We start from the raw sequence: 14,632 nt of genomic DNA, 5'->3' as shown, positions 1-14,632 counted from the left end.
TCGCAACACCATGAGGTCTGAATGCCCCAGGCCTTACATTGAGGATAAGGTATGCCAAACCCCCAACTTAGACCCTGACCTTATAAAGTTCCTATTCAAATTAGGTAAGGACCCCAGGAGGGGCCTTGAAAGAGCTCTTAAAGCCTGCCAGGATCGCCTCCTCGACCTTTTAGGCCCCCTTACTAGAATCCTCGACCTAGCTGAAGAATCCCACATTTCCAACACTCCCCTGGATACTAACCTAATCAGGGGATGGAGCCAAAGGGCAATTGTACTCCTTGGTAACGCAAATTCCTCACTTAACATCGAAAGAAGGAGGACCGTCCTCAATAGAATAAACCCCAAACTCGGCGATCTCGCAGAGAAGGAGCCTTCCTCTAAGCCTAATGGCCTCCTCTTTGGAGAGGACATGATTAAAACGCTGGGTAAATATGTCGCGACCTTTACCGCTCTGGACAGAGCACAAACTAATATGAAAAGGGTTTTCCCTACAAACCTTTTTGGCCGGGCCGGAAGAAGGGGCCGCTCTTCCGGCCGTGGAAATTTTCGGCCCTTCTCATCTGGAAGAGGAAGGGGTTCGAGCGGCAGAGGCTTCTACCCCTCCAACAATAGGCAATACTACCCGCCTAGAGGAAGAGGTTCGCGAGGAAGAGGCTTCCCCCCCCCCCGTGGTGCCTCCAACAACGCTACTCAAGGTAAGTGCTCCTCTTCCTTCTTCCCCTCCCAAGGTCGGGGGCAGGCTCAGACATTTCCTTCACGTTTGGGAGTCCTTAACGCAAGACCCCTGGGTTCTAGAAACAGTTCAAGGGTTCAAAATAGAATTCCTAGAGATCCCATATCAATACGTCACTCCGAACCCTCTGGTTCTTCCTCCAGAACACCTGCAAATCGTCAAAGAAGAGGTCTCTTCTATGTTAAAGAAGGGTGCCATAATAGAGGTACCTTGGTCTCAGAAAAACTTCGTAAGCACCCTCTTCCTCGTCGAGAAGAAGGACAAGGGTTGGCGCCCAGTGATAAACCTTTGGGAGGTAAACAAATACCTCGTCTATCGACATTTCAAGATGGAGGGCATCCATCTTCTCAGGGATCTCCTCCTTCAAGGAGACTGGTTAGTCAAATTGGACTTAAAGGATGCCTATTTCACCATACCCATGGCTGCAGAACATCAACCCTTTCTCCAATTCATCTGGGACAATCGCCTTTTTCAGTTCCAGGCCCTTCCTTTCGGCCTTTCATCCGCACCTTGGTGTTTCACCAAGGTCATGAGAACGATCGTCTCCACCCTGAGAACCAGAGGTATCCGTCTCATTATTTACATAGACGACATCCTCATCATGTCCCAATCCCATTCGCAGTTACTAAAAGATCTCCAGACCTCCAGGAATCTCATAGAGGACCTCGGATTCATTATAAACAGGGAAAAGTCCATTCTTTCACCCTCCACTTCTCTGGAGTTCCTAGGCTTCACTGTGGACACCTCCAGCTGTCTCCTCCTACTCCCAAAAAAGAAGATTGCCAAAATCCGCAAGGAAATCAGATTCGTCCTGAGACAACAATCTCTCTCCCTCCGAGAACTGGCCAGACTTCTTGGTCTCCTCTCTTCCTCGATCCAAGCTATCTTCCCAGGCCCGCTGAACTACCGTGCCCTTCAGAGAGTGAAAGCCAATGCTCTCAGATCCGGCCTCTGGTACGGAGACCATGTCTCCCTGGACGAACAAGCCAGACTAGAACTTTCTTGGTGGCTGGACAATTTGGATGCGTGGAACGGAAGGGCTATCTTCGGTTCAACTCCGGATTTCGTTCTAGAGTCAGACGCCAGCCTTCACGGCTGGGGAGCACGCCTCCTCGACCAGGACACCGGTGGTGTCTGGACCCCCTCAGAATCTTCTCACCATATAAATTTCTTAGAGCTGACAGCTGGACTCTACGCTCTGATGAGTTTCAGACACTCTCTCCAGGGCAGATCCGTTCTCCTGAAAATGGACAACATCTCTGCAGTCTCTTATATCAATCGTCTCGGTGGCACGAGGTCTGCCGACCTATCAGACCTGGCCAAGAAACTTTGGATGTTCTGCCTAGAACACAAAATCTCCCTGAGGGCAGAATATCTCCCAGGGAAATCCAATATTTCAGCAGACTGGAACTCGAGATTCCTTCTAGACTTCAGCGATTGGAAACTCGATACCTCTGTTTTCAACTCCCTTTTCCACTTCTGGGGTCCCTTCGACGTGGACCTCTTCGCAAGCCGGTTGACCTTTCAACTCCCCCAATACTTCAGCTGGATGCCAGACCCGGGTGCTCTGGCTGTGAACGCTTTCCTCCAGCCCTGGGCTCCCCTCTGCCCTTACGCCTTTCCCCCCTTTGCGATGATCCAAAGGGTTCTGCAGAAGGTGAGACAGGAACAATGCTCCTTGGTCCTGATAACCCCCTTCTGGCCGTCTCAAGCATGGTTCCCCACTGCTCTGGAACTTTCTTGCGACGTTCCCTTCCTGATTGCGGCTACTCAGGGACTCCTCCTAAACGCAAACGGAGAAGATCACCACCTGGTTCTCTCAGGGAACCTGAACCTTCTTGCCTGGAAAGTGTCAGGCAATCTAACCAATTGTCTGGACTTTCGTCTTCGGCTCTCACCCTCCTTGGAGAATCTTGGGCACCTGGAACACACTACAGATATAATAACATCTGGAAAAAATGGTCTAGTTGGTGCTTGGAAAGGGACTTGGATCCCGTGGAAGCTCCTATCGCCAGTATAGTCAATTTTCTGGTGGAACTCTTCGACAGTGGTCTCTCCTATAGATCTATTAACTGTTTTAGATCTGCAATTTCAGCTGGACACTCTCTCGTCAATCATAAGACGGTAGGTAAAAATGTTATTATTTGTAGAGTTCTCAAAAGTATCAGACTTAAGAGACCTCCTAGACCTAAATATCAATCTGTTTGGGATGTCAAACTTTTGCTTGACCTTTTTTGCTCCTGGCCTGATAACTCCTTTCTTAATAGGAAATGTCTTTCAATTAAACTTGCCTCTCTTTTGTGCCTGATTTCTTGTCGCAGGGTTTCCGATGTCAAAGCCTTGGATGTTTCTTATAGATGCTATGACATGTTTGGTGTTAAATTTGAGATTCATAGGAGAACCAAGACTATGTCCGATTCCATTTTCTATCCTCGTTTTGATTTCTGCAAAAAACTTTGCGTTGTTAATTGTATGAAAGAATATGACTCAAGAATGAAGGACCTTCGTCCACCTGATGCGAATCAGCTCCTTATCTCTTATGTCAAACCTTTTAAACCCATTTCATCTTGCTCCATTGCTAGATGGGTTAAGTTGGCTATGAGCCTTGCTGGTATCGACCTTTCTAAATTCCAATTCTCCTATTAACATGACCAGAGAATCTGGATTTCATTAAAGACACGGAGGCTAACATTATCCCTCCCGTCCCTCCCTTGAGGGATATGGAGAATTGACTTGTTTTATATCGTCTTTAATGATTCATACCTTCTAACCTTATGCTTTTCTCGTTGCTTCTTCTGAAGGTTACCTTGTGCCTTTTTTGACTCCCTCTATTTCCTTTCAGACAATTCTAATTGATGAATCTCCAAGGATTCTCCAGGTCTCTCCAAGGATCTTCCAAGTTTCTTCATTACCTCCTTCAAGTTTCAAGATGCATTCTTCGTTCCTCCTGTCGTTCAAGGCATTTAAAAGAGGCTGATCTCTCCTGGCACACGCCTTTTATGGATACTGTGATGTCACTTTGTTCTTACTCTAAACCTTTGTGATGTAGGCGGCTGTGTGAGCTGCATTAAAAGGATTAATGCATAATGTTAGCCTCCGTGTCTTTAATGAAATCCAGATTCTCTGGTCATGTTAATAGGAGAATCGCAATTGTATTATTATAAACTTTGATAATCCCCATATAGCCGGAGGCTACTTGCCAGGGATTTCAGTTTGACCCCCCTGGTGGGCTCTGTCATCAAGATACTACCCCTGGGCTTTTTCTATAGGCCGCCCATTAGCAGGGATGAGACAATGGTTGACAGGGAGGAATCAATAGTAAGGGGTGGCTGTGTAAGACCATATCACTGGTTACATTCTATTCCCCAGACTTACCCACTGATACCTGTAGATAGGCCGTTTGATACTAATCGCAGTATAGTTGTACGGAATAGGTTTGATACCCTGTCCGGCATGAAAGAATGTGATTGACTGGGGGGTCGTAATTTAAAAGGGCCAGAGCAGGTGGTATCGACCCAGGATCAAGGGGATGTAACCTCAAGACCGTCAAGGAAGCCCCCTAAAAACTTCCTATCGCGGAATATAGCGGGGTTAGCAGCGAAACTACAGGATCCCAGATGGGTAGCTTTTATGAAACAATTTCAGGTAATCTGCCTACAGGAAACATGGTCGCTTGATGATGATCTACTCCTGGATGGTTATAAGGCCTTCTTTGTTCCAGCTAGACCATCCAGGAGTGGGAGACATAGAGGCGGATTGGTTACATTTATTACTGTGGCTAATAACTGTAAATTACAGCTGATGCCTATCTCTCATCCTGATATTCAGGTGATAATGGCCCGTAAAGGAGGTATGATTTGGGGAATTGTTATTTTTTATAATTCTTTCTTTCCCTCAACAGAGTGTAGTAATCTATCTGCACTGGGAGATGCTATGAAACAATCACTGAGTGCCAGTCTCCACAGTCTCCTGGTAGCCGGCGATTTAAATGTACACCCATGGGCGAGCGTCTCACGGTTTGTATGTCGGAATTAGGTTGCCCACGAATACACGGGTTTCACTTTGAGCATTCTGCTCAAGGTGAGAAGCTAAATGATATGATCAATGAATTAGATCTGACGGCCACATTGTCTTTAACCGACCCTTGCACTAATTTCACTGTGCCCACATTTAAGGGCCAGGGAAAAGAATCTTTTATAGATTATATCTTAATCTCGTCTTCATTACAGTCATTTGTGAAGAATTTTAAAATCTCAGGGAGAAATTTTAGCGACCATAATCCCCTAACGCTGTATTTGTCAGGTTTACTGGCAGATAAATGTGCGGAGGAAGTGAATACTACGTCCAATTGATGGTAGGCATAGATTAAAATGGTCTCAAGTAACTCCAGAAATATTTTACAATGAGGTTAAATCAGTATGTAGCAATTAACTGTCTCTCTGTTTAGAGGCGCGATCTACGCCAATAGAGATCTTAAATGCTTATAATATCATTTCACATAAGGTGTCCATGCTTCTATCTACCCCAGTGAAAGGAAACGCTAGGTCGGGACCTAGATGGTTTAACCCCCACTGCTCCAAAGCTGCAAAAAGGTTGAGGGAGGCCTTGTAAAAAAAAAACAGAAATTAAACTGACGTTTTAAATTGTTGTATGGGGTATAAGGCGGCACTCACCACTCGAAAGAAAGTACTAAAATATGAAGCATGGAGGGAATTGCTAGAATCTAGCACCCTCAGAAATAGTTCGAAGTTTTGGGGGATTGTGAACAGGCAAGGGGGGAGGGCCTTGAATCCTACATAACCGGGAAGGAGTGGGTAACACACTTTGAATCTATGTTTGATATGAGGAATGGGCACAGTGACAGGGAGCTCCGTGCCACACATGAGGCAGGAATAAAATTTGAGATGTGTGAAATTCTGGAAGGTATAATGGGATTAACAGTGGGTAAAGCACCCGGGCAGGATGGGATTCCCCCAGATCTTTTTAAGTCAGACCCTTCCTTTTGGGCCCCGATATTAGAACATGTATTCAATGCGGCAGCACAGTATGGCTGTCCTAAGTCATGGGCAACATCTACAATAGTTCCTGTTTTTAAAAAAGGTGACAGAAATAGTACACTGTGTTATAGACCTATTTCTTTAATTGATTCTGTGGCAAAGGTGGTAGGGCGATCCTTCTTTAGAGATTGACATCGTGGGATGAGGCACATATGATTTTGTCAGAAGTCTAATACGGTTTTGTACGTGGTCGGTCTACTATAGCTCAATGTCTTAATTTAAAGTACACCGTTGCACGCTCTGGGACCATCCATCTGGCCTTCATGGATCTGTCATCAGCTTTCGACTGTGTCAACCGGAGGATGCTATGGCAGTCCATGAGGGCTATAGGAGTGGATAATGATATTGTTAACTTCCTGGACGACATGCACAAGTCCACCGAAGCCAATGTTGCGTTTTCCCAGGGTTTGCGGGTCATGAGGGATTTTAACATCAAAAAGGGAGTCCGGCAAGGCTGTATACGGCCCCCTTTTTATTTAACTTTTATATTAACGACCTGGATAACATTATAAGGGCTACTGGTGCAGATTACCTGAGTGTAGGACGACGCGGGATTCCTGCCCTGCTATAGGCGGATGACGCCGTTCTTATATCCAGGACTGAAAAAGGGCTACAAACACTTTTTTCTGCTTTTGCAAGTTTTATGTTAGACAGGGATCTGTTGATTAACAATTCTAAATCGTATGTCATGCAGGTGGGGCAGAGGGTTAAGAAGAATTATCAATTTCGAGTGGGAGACTCAAAGATTCCATGTACCAATGTGTTCTCTTATCTAGGTGTCCTTTTTGACGACAAGATAAACTGGGGCCCTCCATTGCAGAAAACAAAAGGGAACATGGTGAGGGCGAATTCGGCAATCTTCAATTTCGCATCTAAAATAAGGAAGATGCCTACTGGGGCCTTGTTGCAAGTGTATAAGGCAAAAAGTCTGCCCATAGCCTCATATGGCAGCAAATTATGGGGTTATAATGCTGGACAGACCCTCCAAATACCGGAAAATGACTTTTTGAAGCGCTTATTATGTGTTCCTCGGGGTACCTCTAATATGGTGGCTCATGAGGAATTAGGGGTCCCTTACTTAAATGATGTACTATCTCTTCGACCCCTTACCTGCTGGTTAAATAGTTGGTTGAATACAGATATCCCTCTTACCCACTTGATTTTAAGAGATTGTATGGCCCTTGATAACTCAACTTGTATCCCGTGGCTGAGCTATGTGAAGAGAAGTCTAGAAAGGTTGGGTCGGGGGGATCTATTTATTAATCCTGACTGCATTGTAAAGAGGGATGTGGAAGCAATTAAGGTAGCCTTTTTGTTAGAGAGAAATATGGAAAGGGAAGCCAAGGAGGTTGAGAAATCTAGTGTGCATACACATATTATGCTTAAAACAACTCCTAGGACAGAGCAATACGTCCCTGTCTACGCATGACATATTCCTGCTAACCAGGTTTCGGTTGAACCTCTTTCACCTCCTACTTGCCAGACCCAAATGTTTTACTAGAGGCATGGTGGCAGCTCCCTGCGGCTGCGATGATCAGTCTCCGCAGGACATGCTGCATTTTATGTTTTTATGTAATTTTTATGCTTTCCCTCAAAAACAATTCCTGGTCCCAATTTTAAAAGGAATGAATTTTAACCAGGCTTGGCCCGCAATTATGTATTTGCAATTATTAAAAGATGACTGCTTACCTTTTATACTGGGTTTTTTAAAAGGTTGTGTTAATTACAGGAACTATATGGATCGATAATGTATGCTTTCCTTAGGTCTTTTTTTAAAATTATTTATTATTTTCATTGTAATTATGGCGCTCTTCTATTGATCAAGCACGGATTTTTTTAAATTGTATTACTGATGTGCAACTTTTATGGTTTTATTATTAAACCGAATAAAGTTTATGAAATGAAAAATGAGTCAAAGAGCAGCGTTTAAAGAGCTTTATATCCTGAAGCTGCTGTTAATTATATTTTTACCATGAAATTTCATCTTAAAACAGCAGATCACCCTGAAGTTCCCCCCATGGGAGGGGGAAATCTGGGCCCTCGGGGACTGTGGGGCCTTGTGTTACGCTCCCGGATGGGCAAGTGTAATGTATTCTATTGATATTCCTGGCTTTTTATGGAATTCGAGGAGTAAGCCATGCATTTTCCTGACTTACTGCTGAAATGCACATGCCATTGAGGCAAACCACAAGAGAAAATCAGAGTAACATGTTTGTGAATCGGTTTTGGAAAGTCTTGGTAAGTACAATCACTGCAAACGTTATACTTTGTTAGATTTTGTTACCATTTTGTCCAATAAGTAAGTAAGTAACATATTTATTGTACAGTTAGTTAAAATCTTCACAAAAACGACCATCTCTTATAAAACTGTAAAACTTCAATTTAAAAGGCTAGTAGCCACAATTAAGCGCACAGTAAAAATCGCAAAGAGAGAGCGTCCCCCAGCCTTGGTTGGACATAGTCCAGATTCTTCATTTTTTGTAAGGGAGATTTAGCAGCAGTTCTGAATGTAAGATAACCTCCCTAGGTCAGAGTCTTAGCGGCAAAATGAGGGAGACCATTGAATACAGGTTAAAGTGCTTGGTGAAGCATTGACTTTTATGGCTCAGTACAAAGTGGCCGAGATTAGCCCGCTAATGTTTTTCTTCAAGGCTTGGATGTGCAAGAGTGCTTAGTACTTGGTGTAATAAAGGCGTTGTCAGAGACTTTCGCTTAGTGGGTCAGGGGGGCGATTCCAACCCAGCTCCAATGCCACTTCTCAGGTAATCTGTTTGTATCTTTTTTAGTCTGTGATCAGCAGCAGTTAAGATTTTTACCAGGCAACAGCTTAGTTGAATATCTTTGCCAGAGAAACTTGCTAGCACTGATGGCGCGCAGGATTACCAGCTCAATTTACCGTACTCACCTTGGCCCATAAACATTCACACTTTGTACTAGTAATCCTGCTTCTACTTACACCCTATCTGTTCTTAATTCCTTTAGGGCTTATACCTGTACACCATTACTTACCAATCCTTGTCACCTTTGTTATAAGTCCTAGGAATCGAAAAGGGAGTTAGCATAATAGGTAACCTTTAATAATTTACCTTTCCTCTAATAACCAAAGACTCAGGAGAAGTTTTAAACACTTTATCTATGCAAGTTTTGTTCAGTAAGCGGCCACAATACAATGACCAGAAATTTTACAAGTAAGAATATAATTAAGAAGACATAAAGTTTGCAAGAAATCACAGTAACACCTTTAGACATTGGTACCTGGGAAGGGTGAGAAAGGCAAATAGCACAACAGCATACCACATAGATTATATTAACCTAGAATGGTGTGAGGACCAACCCTGGCCACGGGCTGGGGAAAAGTTAGGGCTCCCGACTAATTAGGTGACAAACAGGACAAGACAGGTAGAGAACAGGACAGGTAATTCCACTAGTGCAACGCCAGCGTCACACCCCTCTCTACTGAAAATAGGTAATCAATAATTCTCCCTCACAGGTAAGGTAGGACTCATTCCTTTCTGTAACACGTTTCCAGACTTGACCGACCCGATCAAGTGACTCATAGAAATTTATCTTTCTCCCCCCAGCGCGCCGCACCAGGCGGAATTACAAAGACCAGGACCCCTCCTTTAAACCTTTTTACTCCTAGGAAATTAACAAGGAGTACACTGCGTAGCAACCCACTGGTATGAACTTTATTCTTTGCCCTATAATGGCATCGGGTATTTCTTAAGGTTCTTTTACTCTAAACCCCCTTTTTAATTTACCCATAGCCCGGCTGCACGCCGTAAGCGGAATTCTCTGACGCCTCCTGCGCGCCTCAGACGAAAAACCTCCGTTCTGATGGTGGTTTCTTCATCTATTGACCATAACCTACGTACAGAGGTGGGTCCAAGTGATTACTAGTCCCCTCTACAATCCAATCCGCATTGGAAAACCTCTGCCCATGTAGCGCTAGGAGCACAGTACTCGGCTCACTCACCATATCACAGAGCTTTGTGTGCTATTTGTAAACACTCTTTGCACAAGCCTATCCTTGTCACAATTATCGCACAGCCCAAATCAGTGAATGTCACGATTGTCACTGCGATTCCGAATTTTGTCATAAAAGTGCGTTATGTGATTCATCCACTGTCACTATACACAAAACACTCACTGCGAATCCGGTATGCTTATAAAGATGACAGACATGCGAAGACTGCTCTCCGGGCGATTGTTTAAACTTTTGCATATTTCCTTTTTCTGTCTCCAAACAGGCTACATTATGTTCAGGCAAATCTAACTTTTAGTCCTGATGATGATCCCAACTAATTAACTGAGCTTAAGGGATCGAAACGTCGACACCCATGAGTGGGCATGCATATATTTTATTATAAATGTGAATGTTTGCTCTACTCAAGGTGACACTGTTATTATTCTACAACTTGACTTACAGTGCCCTGTTTTTGCTCTTCTCTCTTGCCTGAAAACACCCTTTCACCTTTTGCTATCTTTTTCTCTCCCCTCTGGTACGGCACAGGCTTGTGTCATGCTACTTCTGTAGGAATATAATGTTCATCTGACATTTGTCTACAAATAAATCCCTTGTCCGGCTGGGCAAGGACTTTTTGCATATAGTATTCCATTGTGGGCTATATTGTATTGTGATGATTCTGAATGAGCTAGGAACCCCTGTCTTTATAACAATAATTCTCCCTCAGCAACACCCCGATTCTTCTGTCAGAGTGCCCTGCCAGCACTTCTGCTCTCGATCTCCTACAGCATACGTTCAGTGACAAGTCAGATAATCGGACAAGTCGGACAATTTCTCTAACTAAGCCTACCTTAGTTATACTATTTCCAGAGCAATGTACCACCCCTGTATGTTGCGGATCTATGTGTTGCCCTTCAGTGATTGGTCAGAAAGACGAGGAGAGGTCATCACACCATACTAAGATGAAATCATTTCAATTTAACTCAGTTGAGCAATAATTTATTTTCCCTTGTCATTTATTCCACCCATCAATATTATTTAATTTAATATACAACATTTCGAGTCCTCTTCCTTTCTCAGTTTATGAATTTGGGGTTCCCATGAGCGTTGCCGGAAAGACAGTCACTGGCACCAGTTCAATGCCACTGCTTGAGGTCTCTCAAAGTTCTCGACTCATGGGCAGAGCGGTTTTCAATATGGCTGTTCATGTCACCCTTAGGCCCAAATACGAGCTATTAAGAAAGTCAAAGAGAAACACATTAGAATACAAAAATGAATGAATGCAATGTATACCACTTATTTCTACTCTAACCCAATTACTTTATTCATACTATAGCATTAATAGTTAAGAAAGACACGCAAGTTTTAGTACAAGCAGGACCATGTGCTTTAGTATGAGTAAGTATGAAGTGGCCATCTTGGCATTAATGTCCAGAAGCAAGAAATTCCCACCAGAAGCAAAAGATGTCACACCACGAAGATGTGGCCGACGCATGCGAAGAAGAGTACCCGCATTTTCGGCTGCCATTTTAGGACACTCGGGTTACTGTTAGTAAAATCACATTAACAAGCTTCCCCTAGATGCTAGAAATGTCGTATAATGCATTTGTTAATAATGCAAAACATGTTGATTAATATGCTAAATGTTATTTCGAGAGGGCTAAGTCCAAGCAAGTTTCTGTACATATGAAACCTTGCTCGATCAGCACCGCTAGCCTACGGGACCATATTTGTTTCTTGTTAAAGAATGGTCTAAGAAGTGACCAGCGCTTCTGCATTAATTTCCGGCATATGGTTATGATGTGCACTAAGTCCTCCTCTCCTTCCCCGCAGAGACAACACATTGCCGGCTTCAATGGGCGTAATCACGGTGGTCAGTGGTATGCAGATGGTAATATGCCTAACCAGAATCTCAGGAATTTCTCTTTTGTGATTTTGGAGAAGTTAGTTTGGAGGTATGCTTGGGGGGTCGCTTTGCTATAGGACTATACAGTGAGCCAGCTGTGTGCGCATTCTGACAAGACGGCTTTGTATTGTATGATAGAATAATTTTTGACAGTGTTATTTACTATTTTTGCTAAGCTTGCCAGGGACCCTAAGGATTCCCAAAGTTGCTGTGTCCCCAGCTGGTCCAGTGCAGTGTCCAAGAAATGTCTAGCTGGGTAGGTCTCTGAGGCTTCTAGTTCCTTCCACAAGTAGGAGTTTAGCCTTTCCAGCTGCCCTTTTTTGATTTTGTACCAGGTTTTAACGAAAGCTCCTTTGCAGGCCAGCTCTTGTCTTTGCATCGCAAATTCAAGCCTCATTTGTGCCTGAGATGTATATCCTGGCAACCAGTAGATCATTCGCAATGCTTTTGCAATGGTGCCGTTCAGTGTTTCAGCATCTCTCCCTCTCATGGCTTCACTTCTATAGGTGATTGATGGAATTAGTTTAGCCTGTATCACCCTGGTCATGGAAAGAAAGCTTGGTCCAGCGGTCTTGTTTTTCTGATTTTTAATGCCACTGCCGTCATTAATCCCCTCTTGTTATTGCCTCACATTGTGCTTTGTAGTTACCTTTGTTATTGATGGTAACCCCCAGGTATTTATAGTCTTGTACGACTTCCAGCTTGAATTTTGCCAGGAACCAGTTGTGTTTTGTTTTTGTCTTCCAGAAGTTTACACACATAACGTTTGTTTTTTCTTTTGCCTGATGTTCTAGTTGTCTCCCCATGTGTACATACACTGTCCTGTTTGGCTGTTTGTTTACCTACTGATTCCATAGGTTCTCTTGTTGATGATGTTATTGAGCCTTGTGTGGCCTTGTTGAGTGCACAGTTGGTCTCTGAGTGTGAATTTGTTGTTGGTGGTGATTTCACTGTTGAGCGGCATCTTCTGTTCTCCGGTTTGTGCTTGGGCTGTCATTTAAGGGTTTATTGGGGGATGTGCACTCTTTCTTTTCTATTGCCTTTTCCTGGGTTAGTCTCTTTCTTCTTTCCTGGCCTGGGTCTGTTGCTTCTTCCTCCCTGCTTGAGGAGTCTCGTCGATCATCCGTTGGCACTTTACCAGGGATATGGGTTGTGCCCCTGCTGTGTAATAAAGCCTGTGTTGGTTTTTGATTTTTGCCCCTTCCTCGTTTGTTTTCTTAGCTGTTTGGAGGATAATTGTACACCTTCAGTCGGAGCATGTATTTCAGGGTATTTGCTTGTGTGTAAGGTGATACTCATTGGAGTGCTGTGGTTCTTTGGCTCGGTGAGCTGTTATTTGTCACTGATGTTGATAGGTCCAAGACCTCCCAAAGCTGCCTTTCATCTGATGTCTGTTTGCGGGGCCTGTGCCTGGGTTCTTCAATTTTTACTTCGATTATTTGTTGATTGCTTACCATTGCTCGTATGAGCCGATCCATTAGCTGGTTTGTCTGTCACTGGCTTTCCTATGTCAGCGAGAAGATTGTCCATTGCTGATGGTAGTGTCACCAGCTTGTCCACAATTGTTATACAGGTGCAGCTAGCCTGAATAAGTTGAGTCTCTGTCTGAGCCCTCTTGATCAGGTTGTTGAGGTCTGCCAGCTTATCGTCTATGTTAGCGATGAGAATGGAGAATGAGTTGAGGCATGACAATTGAAGATCCATCTTGTTCGATTGGTATTGCATTGCGTTCACTGACATTTGCATTGTGTGCAGAATGTGGACCAGATGCCATATTTGTCTTGTGGTTTGTCCTTTTCGATGTTAGGTTTTGGGGAGCTGTTATTTCTTTCTTGTGGCTCACCACCAGGGGAAATGGAATATAAAGCAACCAATTACTCCCATTCTTCTGGGGTGAGGTATGATGACTCTGGTTCAGTGTCTTGAAACATTGGTGTTCGTATTGGTGCCCATTGCGTATTTCTGTTAGTTTGGTCTAGGGCAGTGTCATGACCAAGTTGTGCATAAAGTTGTCTCAAGGATGGTTGAATGAACCATTCTTACACTGACGAATGGGGTTTAGCTAGCGTTTTCCGGCTCCATTTTTTTTGTTATGTTTTGTGAGTCTTTATTGCCCACTTTGCCCGCGTTGGCCACGATTGCCTCCTTGGTCTCCGGTAACTAATTGTTAAGAGTGCCAGAGGAGATAAAATTCTCTTCGTCATTGGGTTTCCCTTTGGTCTCAGGCAGAGTTTTGGGTCGGTGAAGGAATCCAGGCACAGCTATACCTCCGTCTGGAAAGGTGTTTGTCTTGGTATTGGGACAATGCTTGTGTACTTCCAATACTTCCCCCTCTTATCCCATTTGATTCATCCAAGGATCCTTCCTTAGCATGCCTAAGAGAGATATGGTTGTTGGTCATTTTTTTTCCTTCTTTTACTTCCTCTTTGAGTGTCACTGCATGGCTCATGGCCTGTCCAAGAGTGTCATGCCCGTTCCCCTTTGATATGTCAATGTATTTGGGCAAATCTGACTCTGAGTGCCTCCAGGCGTCATGTCTTAGGTGCCCTCTTGCCTCAATTCCTTGAGCCTTTGCCTCTTTGCTTGCATCTGTTGGGCTTGCATCACAGCTTTTGCCAGTGACTGAAGATTCTCCGCAGTCCCCGCAGTCTGGCTTCAGGTGCTGCTGCTGCTGCTGATGTACCATCTGGTGTTCCGTCTAGTGTGCTTTGATTGGTTGAAGTCGATCGGGAAGATTGGTTACTTTGTTGCTATTTAGACACAATACCGGCCCGGCGTCCTTTATAAACAAACATTTTGTGTTTATTTTAGGTTGGTGACTTGGTTTGGGCAAAATAGGCTCATTGCTTGTGCCGCTAGCCATACTGTTTGGCAAGGACTGTGGGCTGGCGATAAGTGGAGAAATCAGATGGAAGTCTTCCTCCTTTATCCTCGCCTGTACTTTGTCACTTCCCTTGTTGAGTGTCTTC

The sequence above is a fragment of the Lissotriton helveticus genome, chromosome 8 (assembly GCF_964261635.1).
Source record: "Lissotriton helveticus chromosome 8, aLisHel1.1, whole genome shotgun sequence".
In the NCBI taxonomy this organism is placed as follows: Eukaryota; Metazoa; Chordata; class Amphibia; order Caudata; family Salamandridae; genus Lissotriton; species Lissotriton helveticus.
This window is presented reverse-complemented; position numbering follows the sequence as displayed.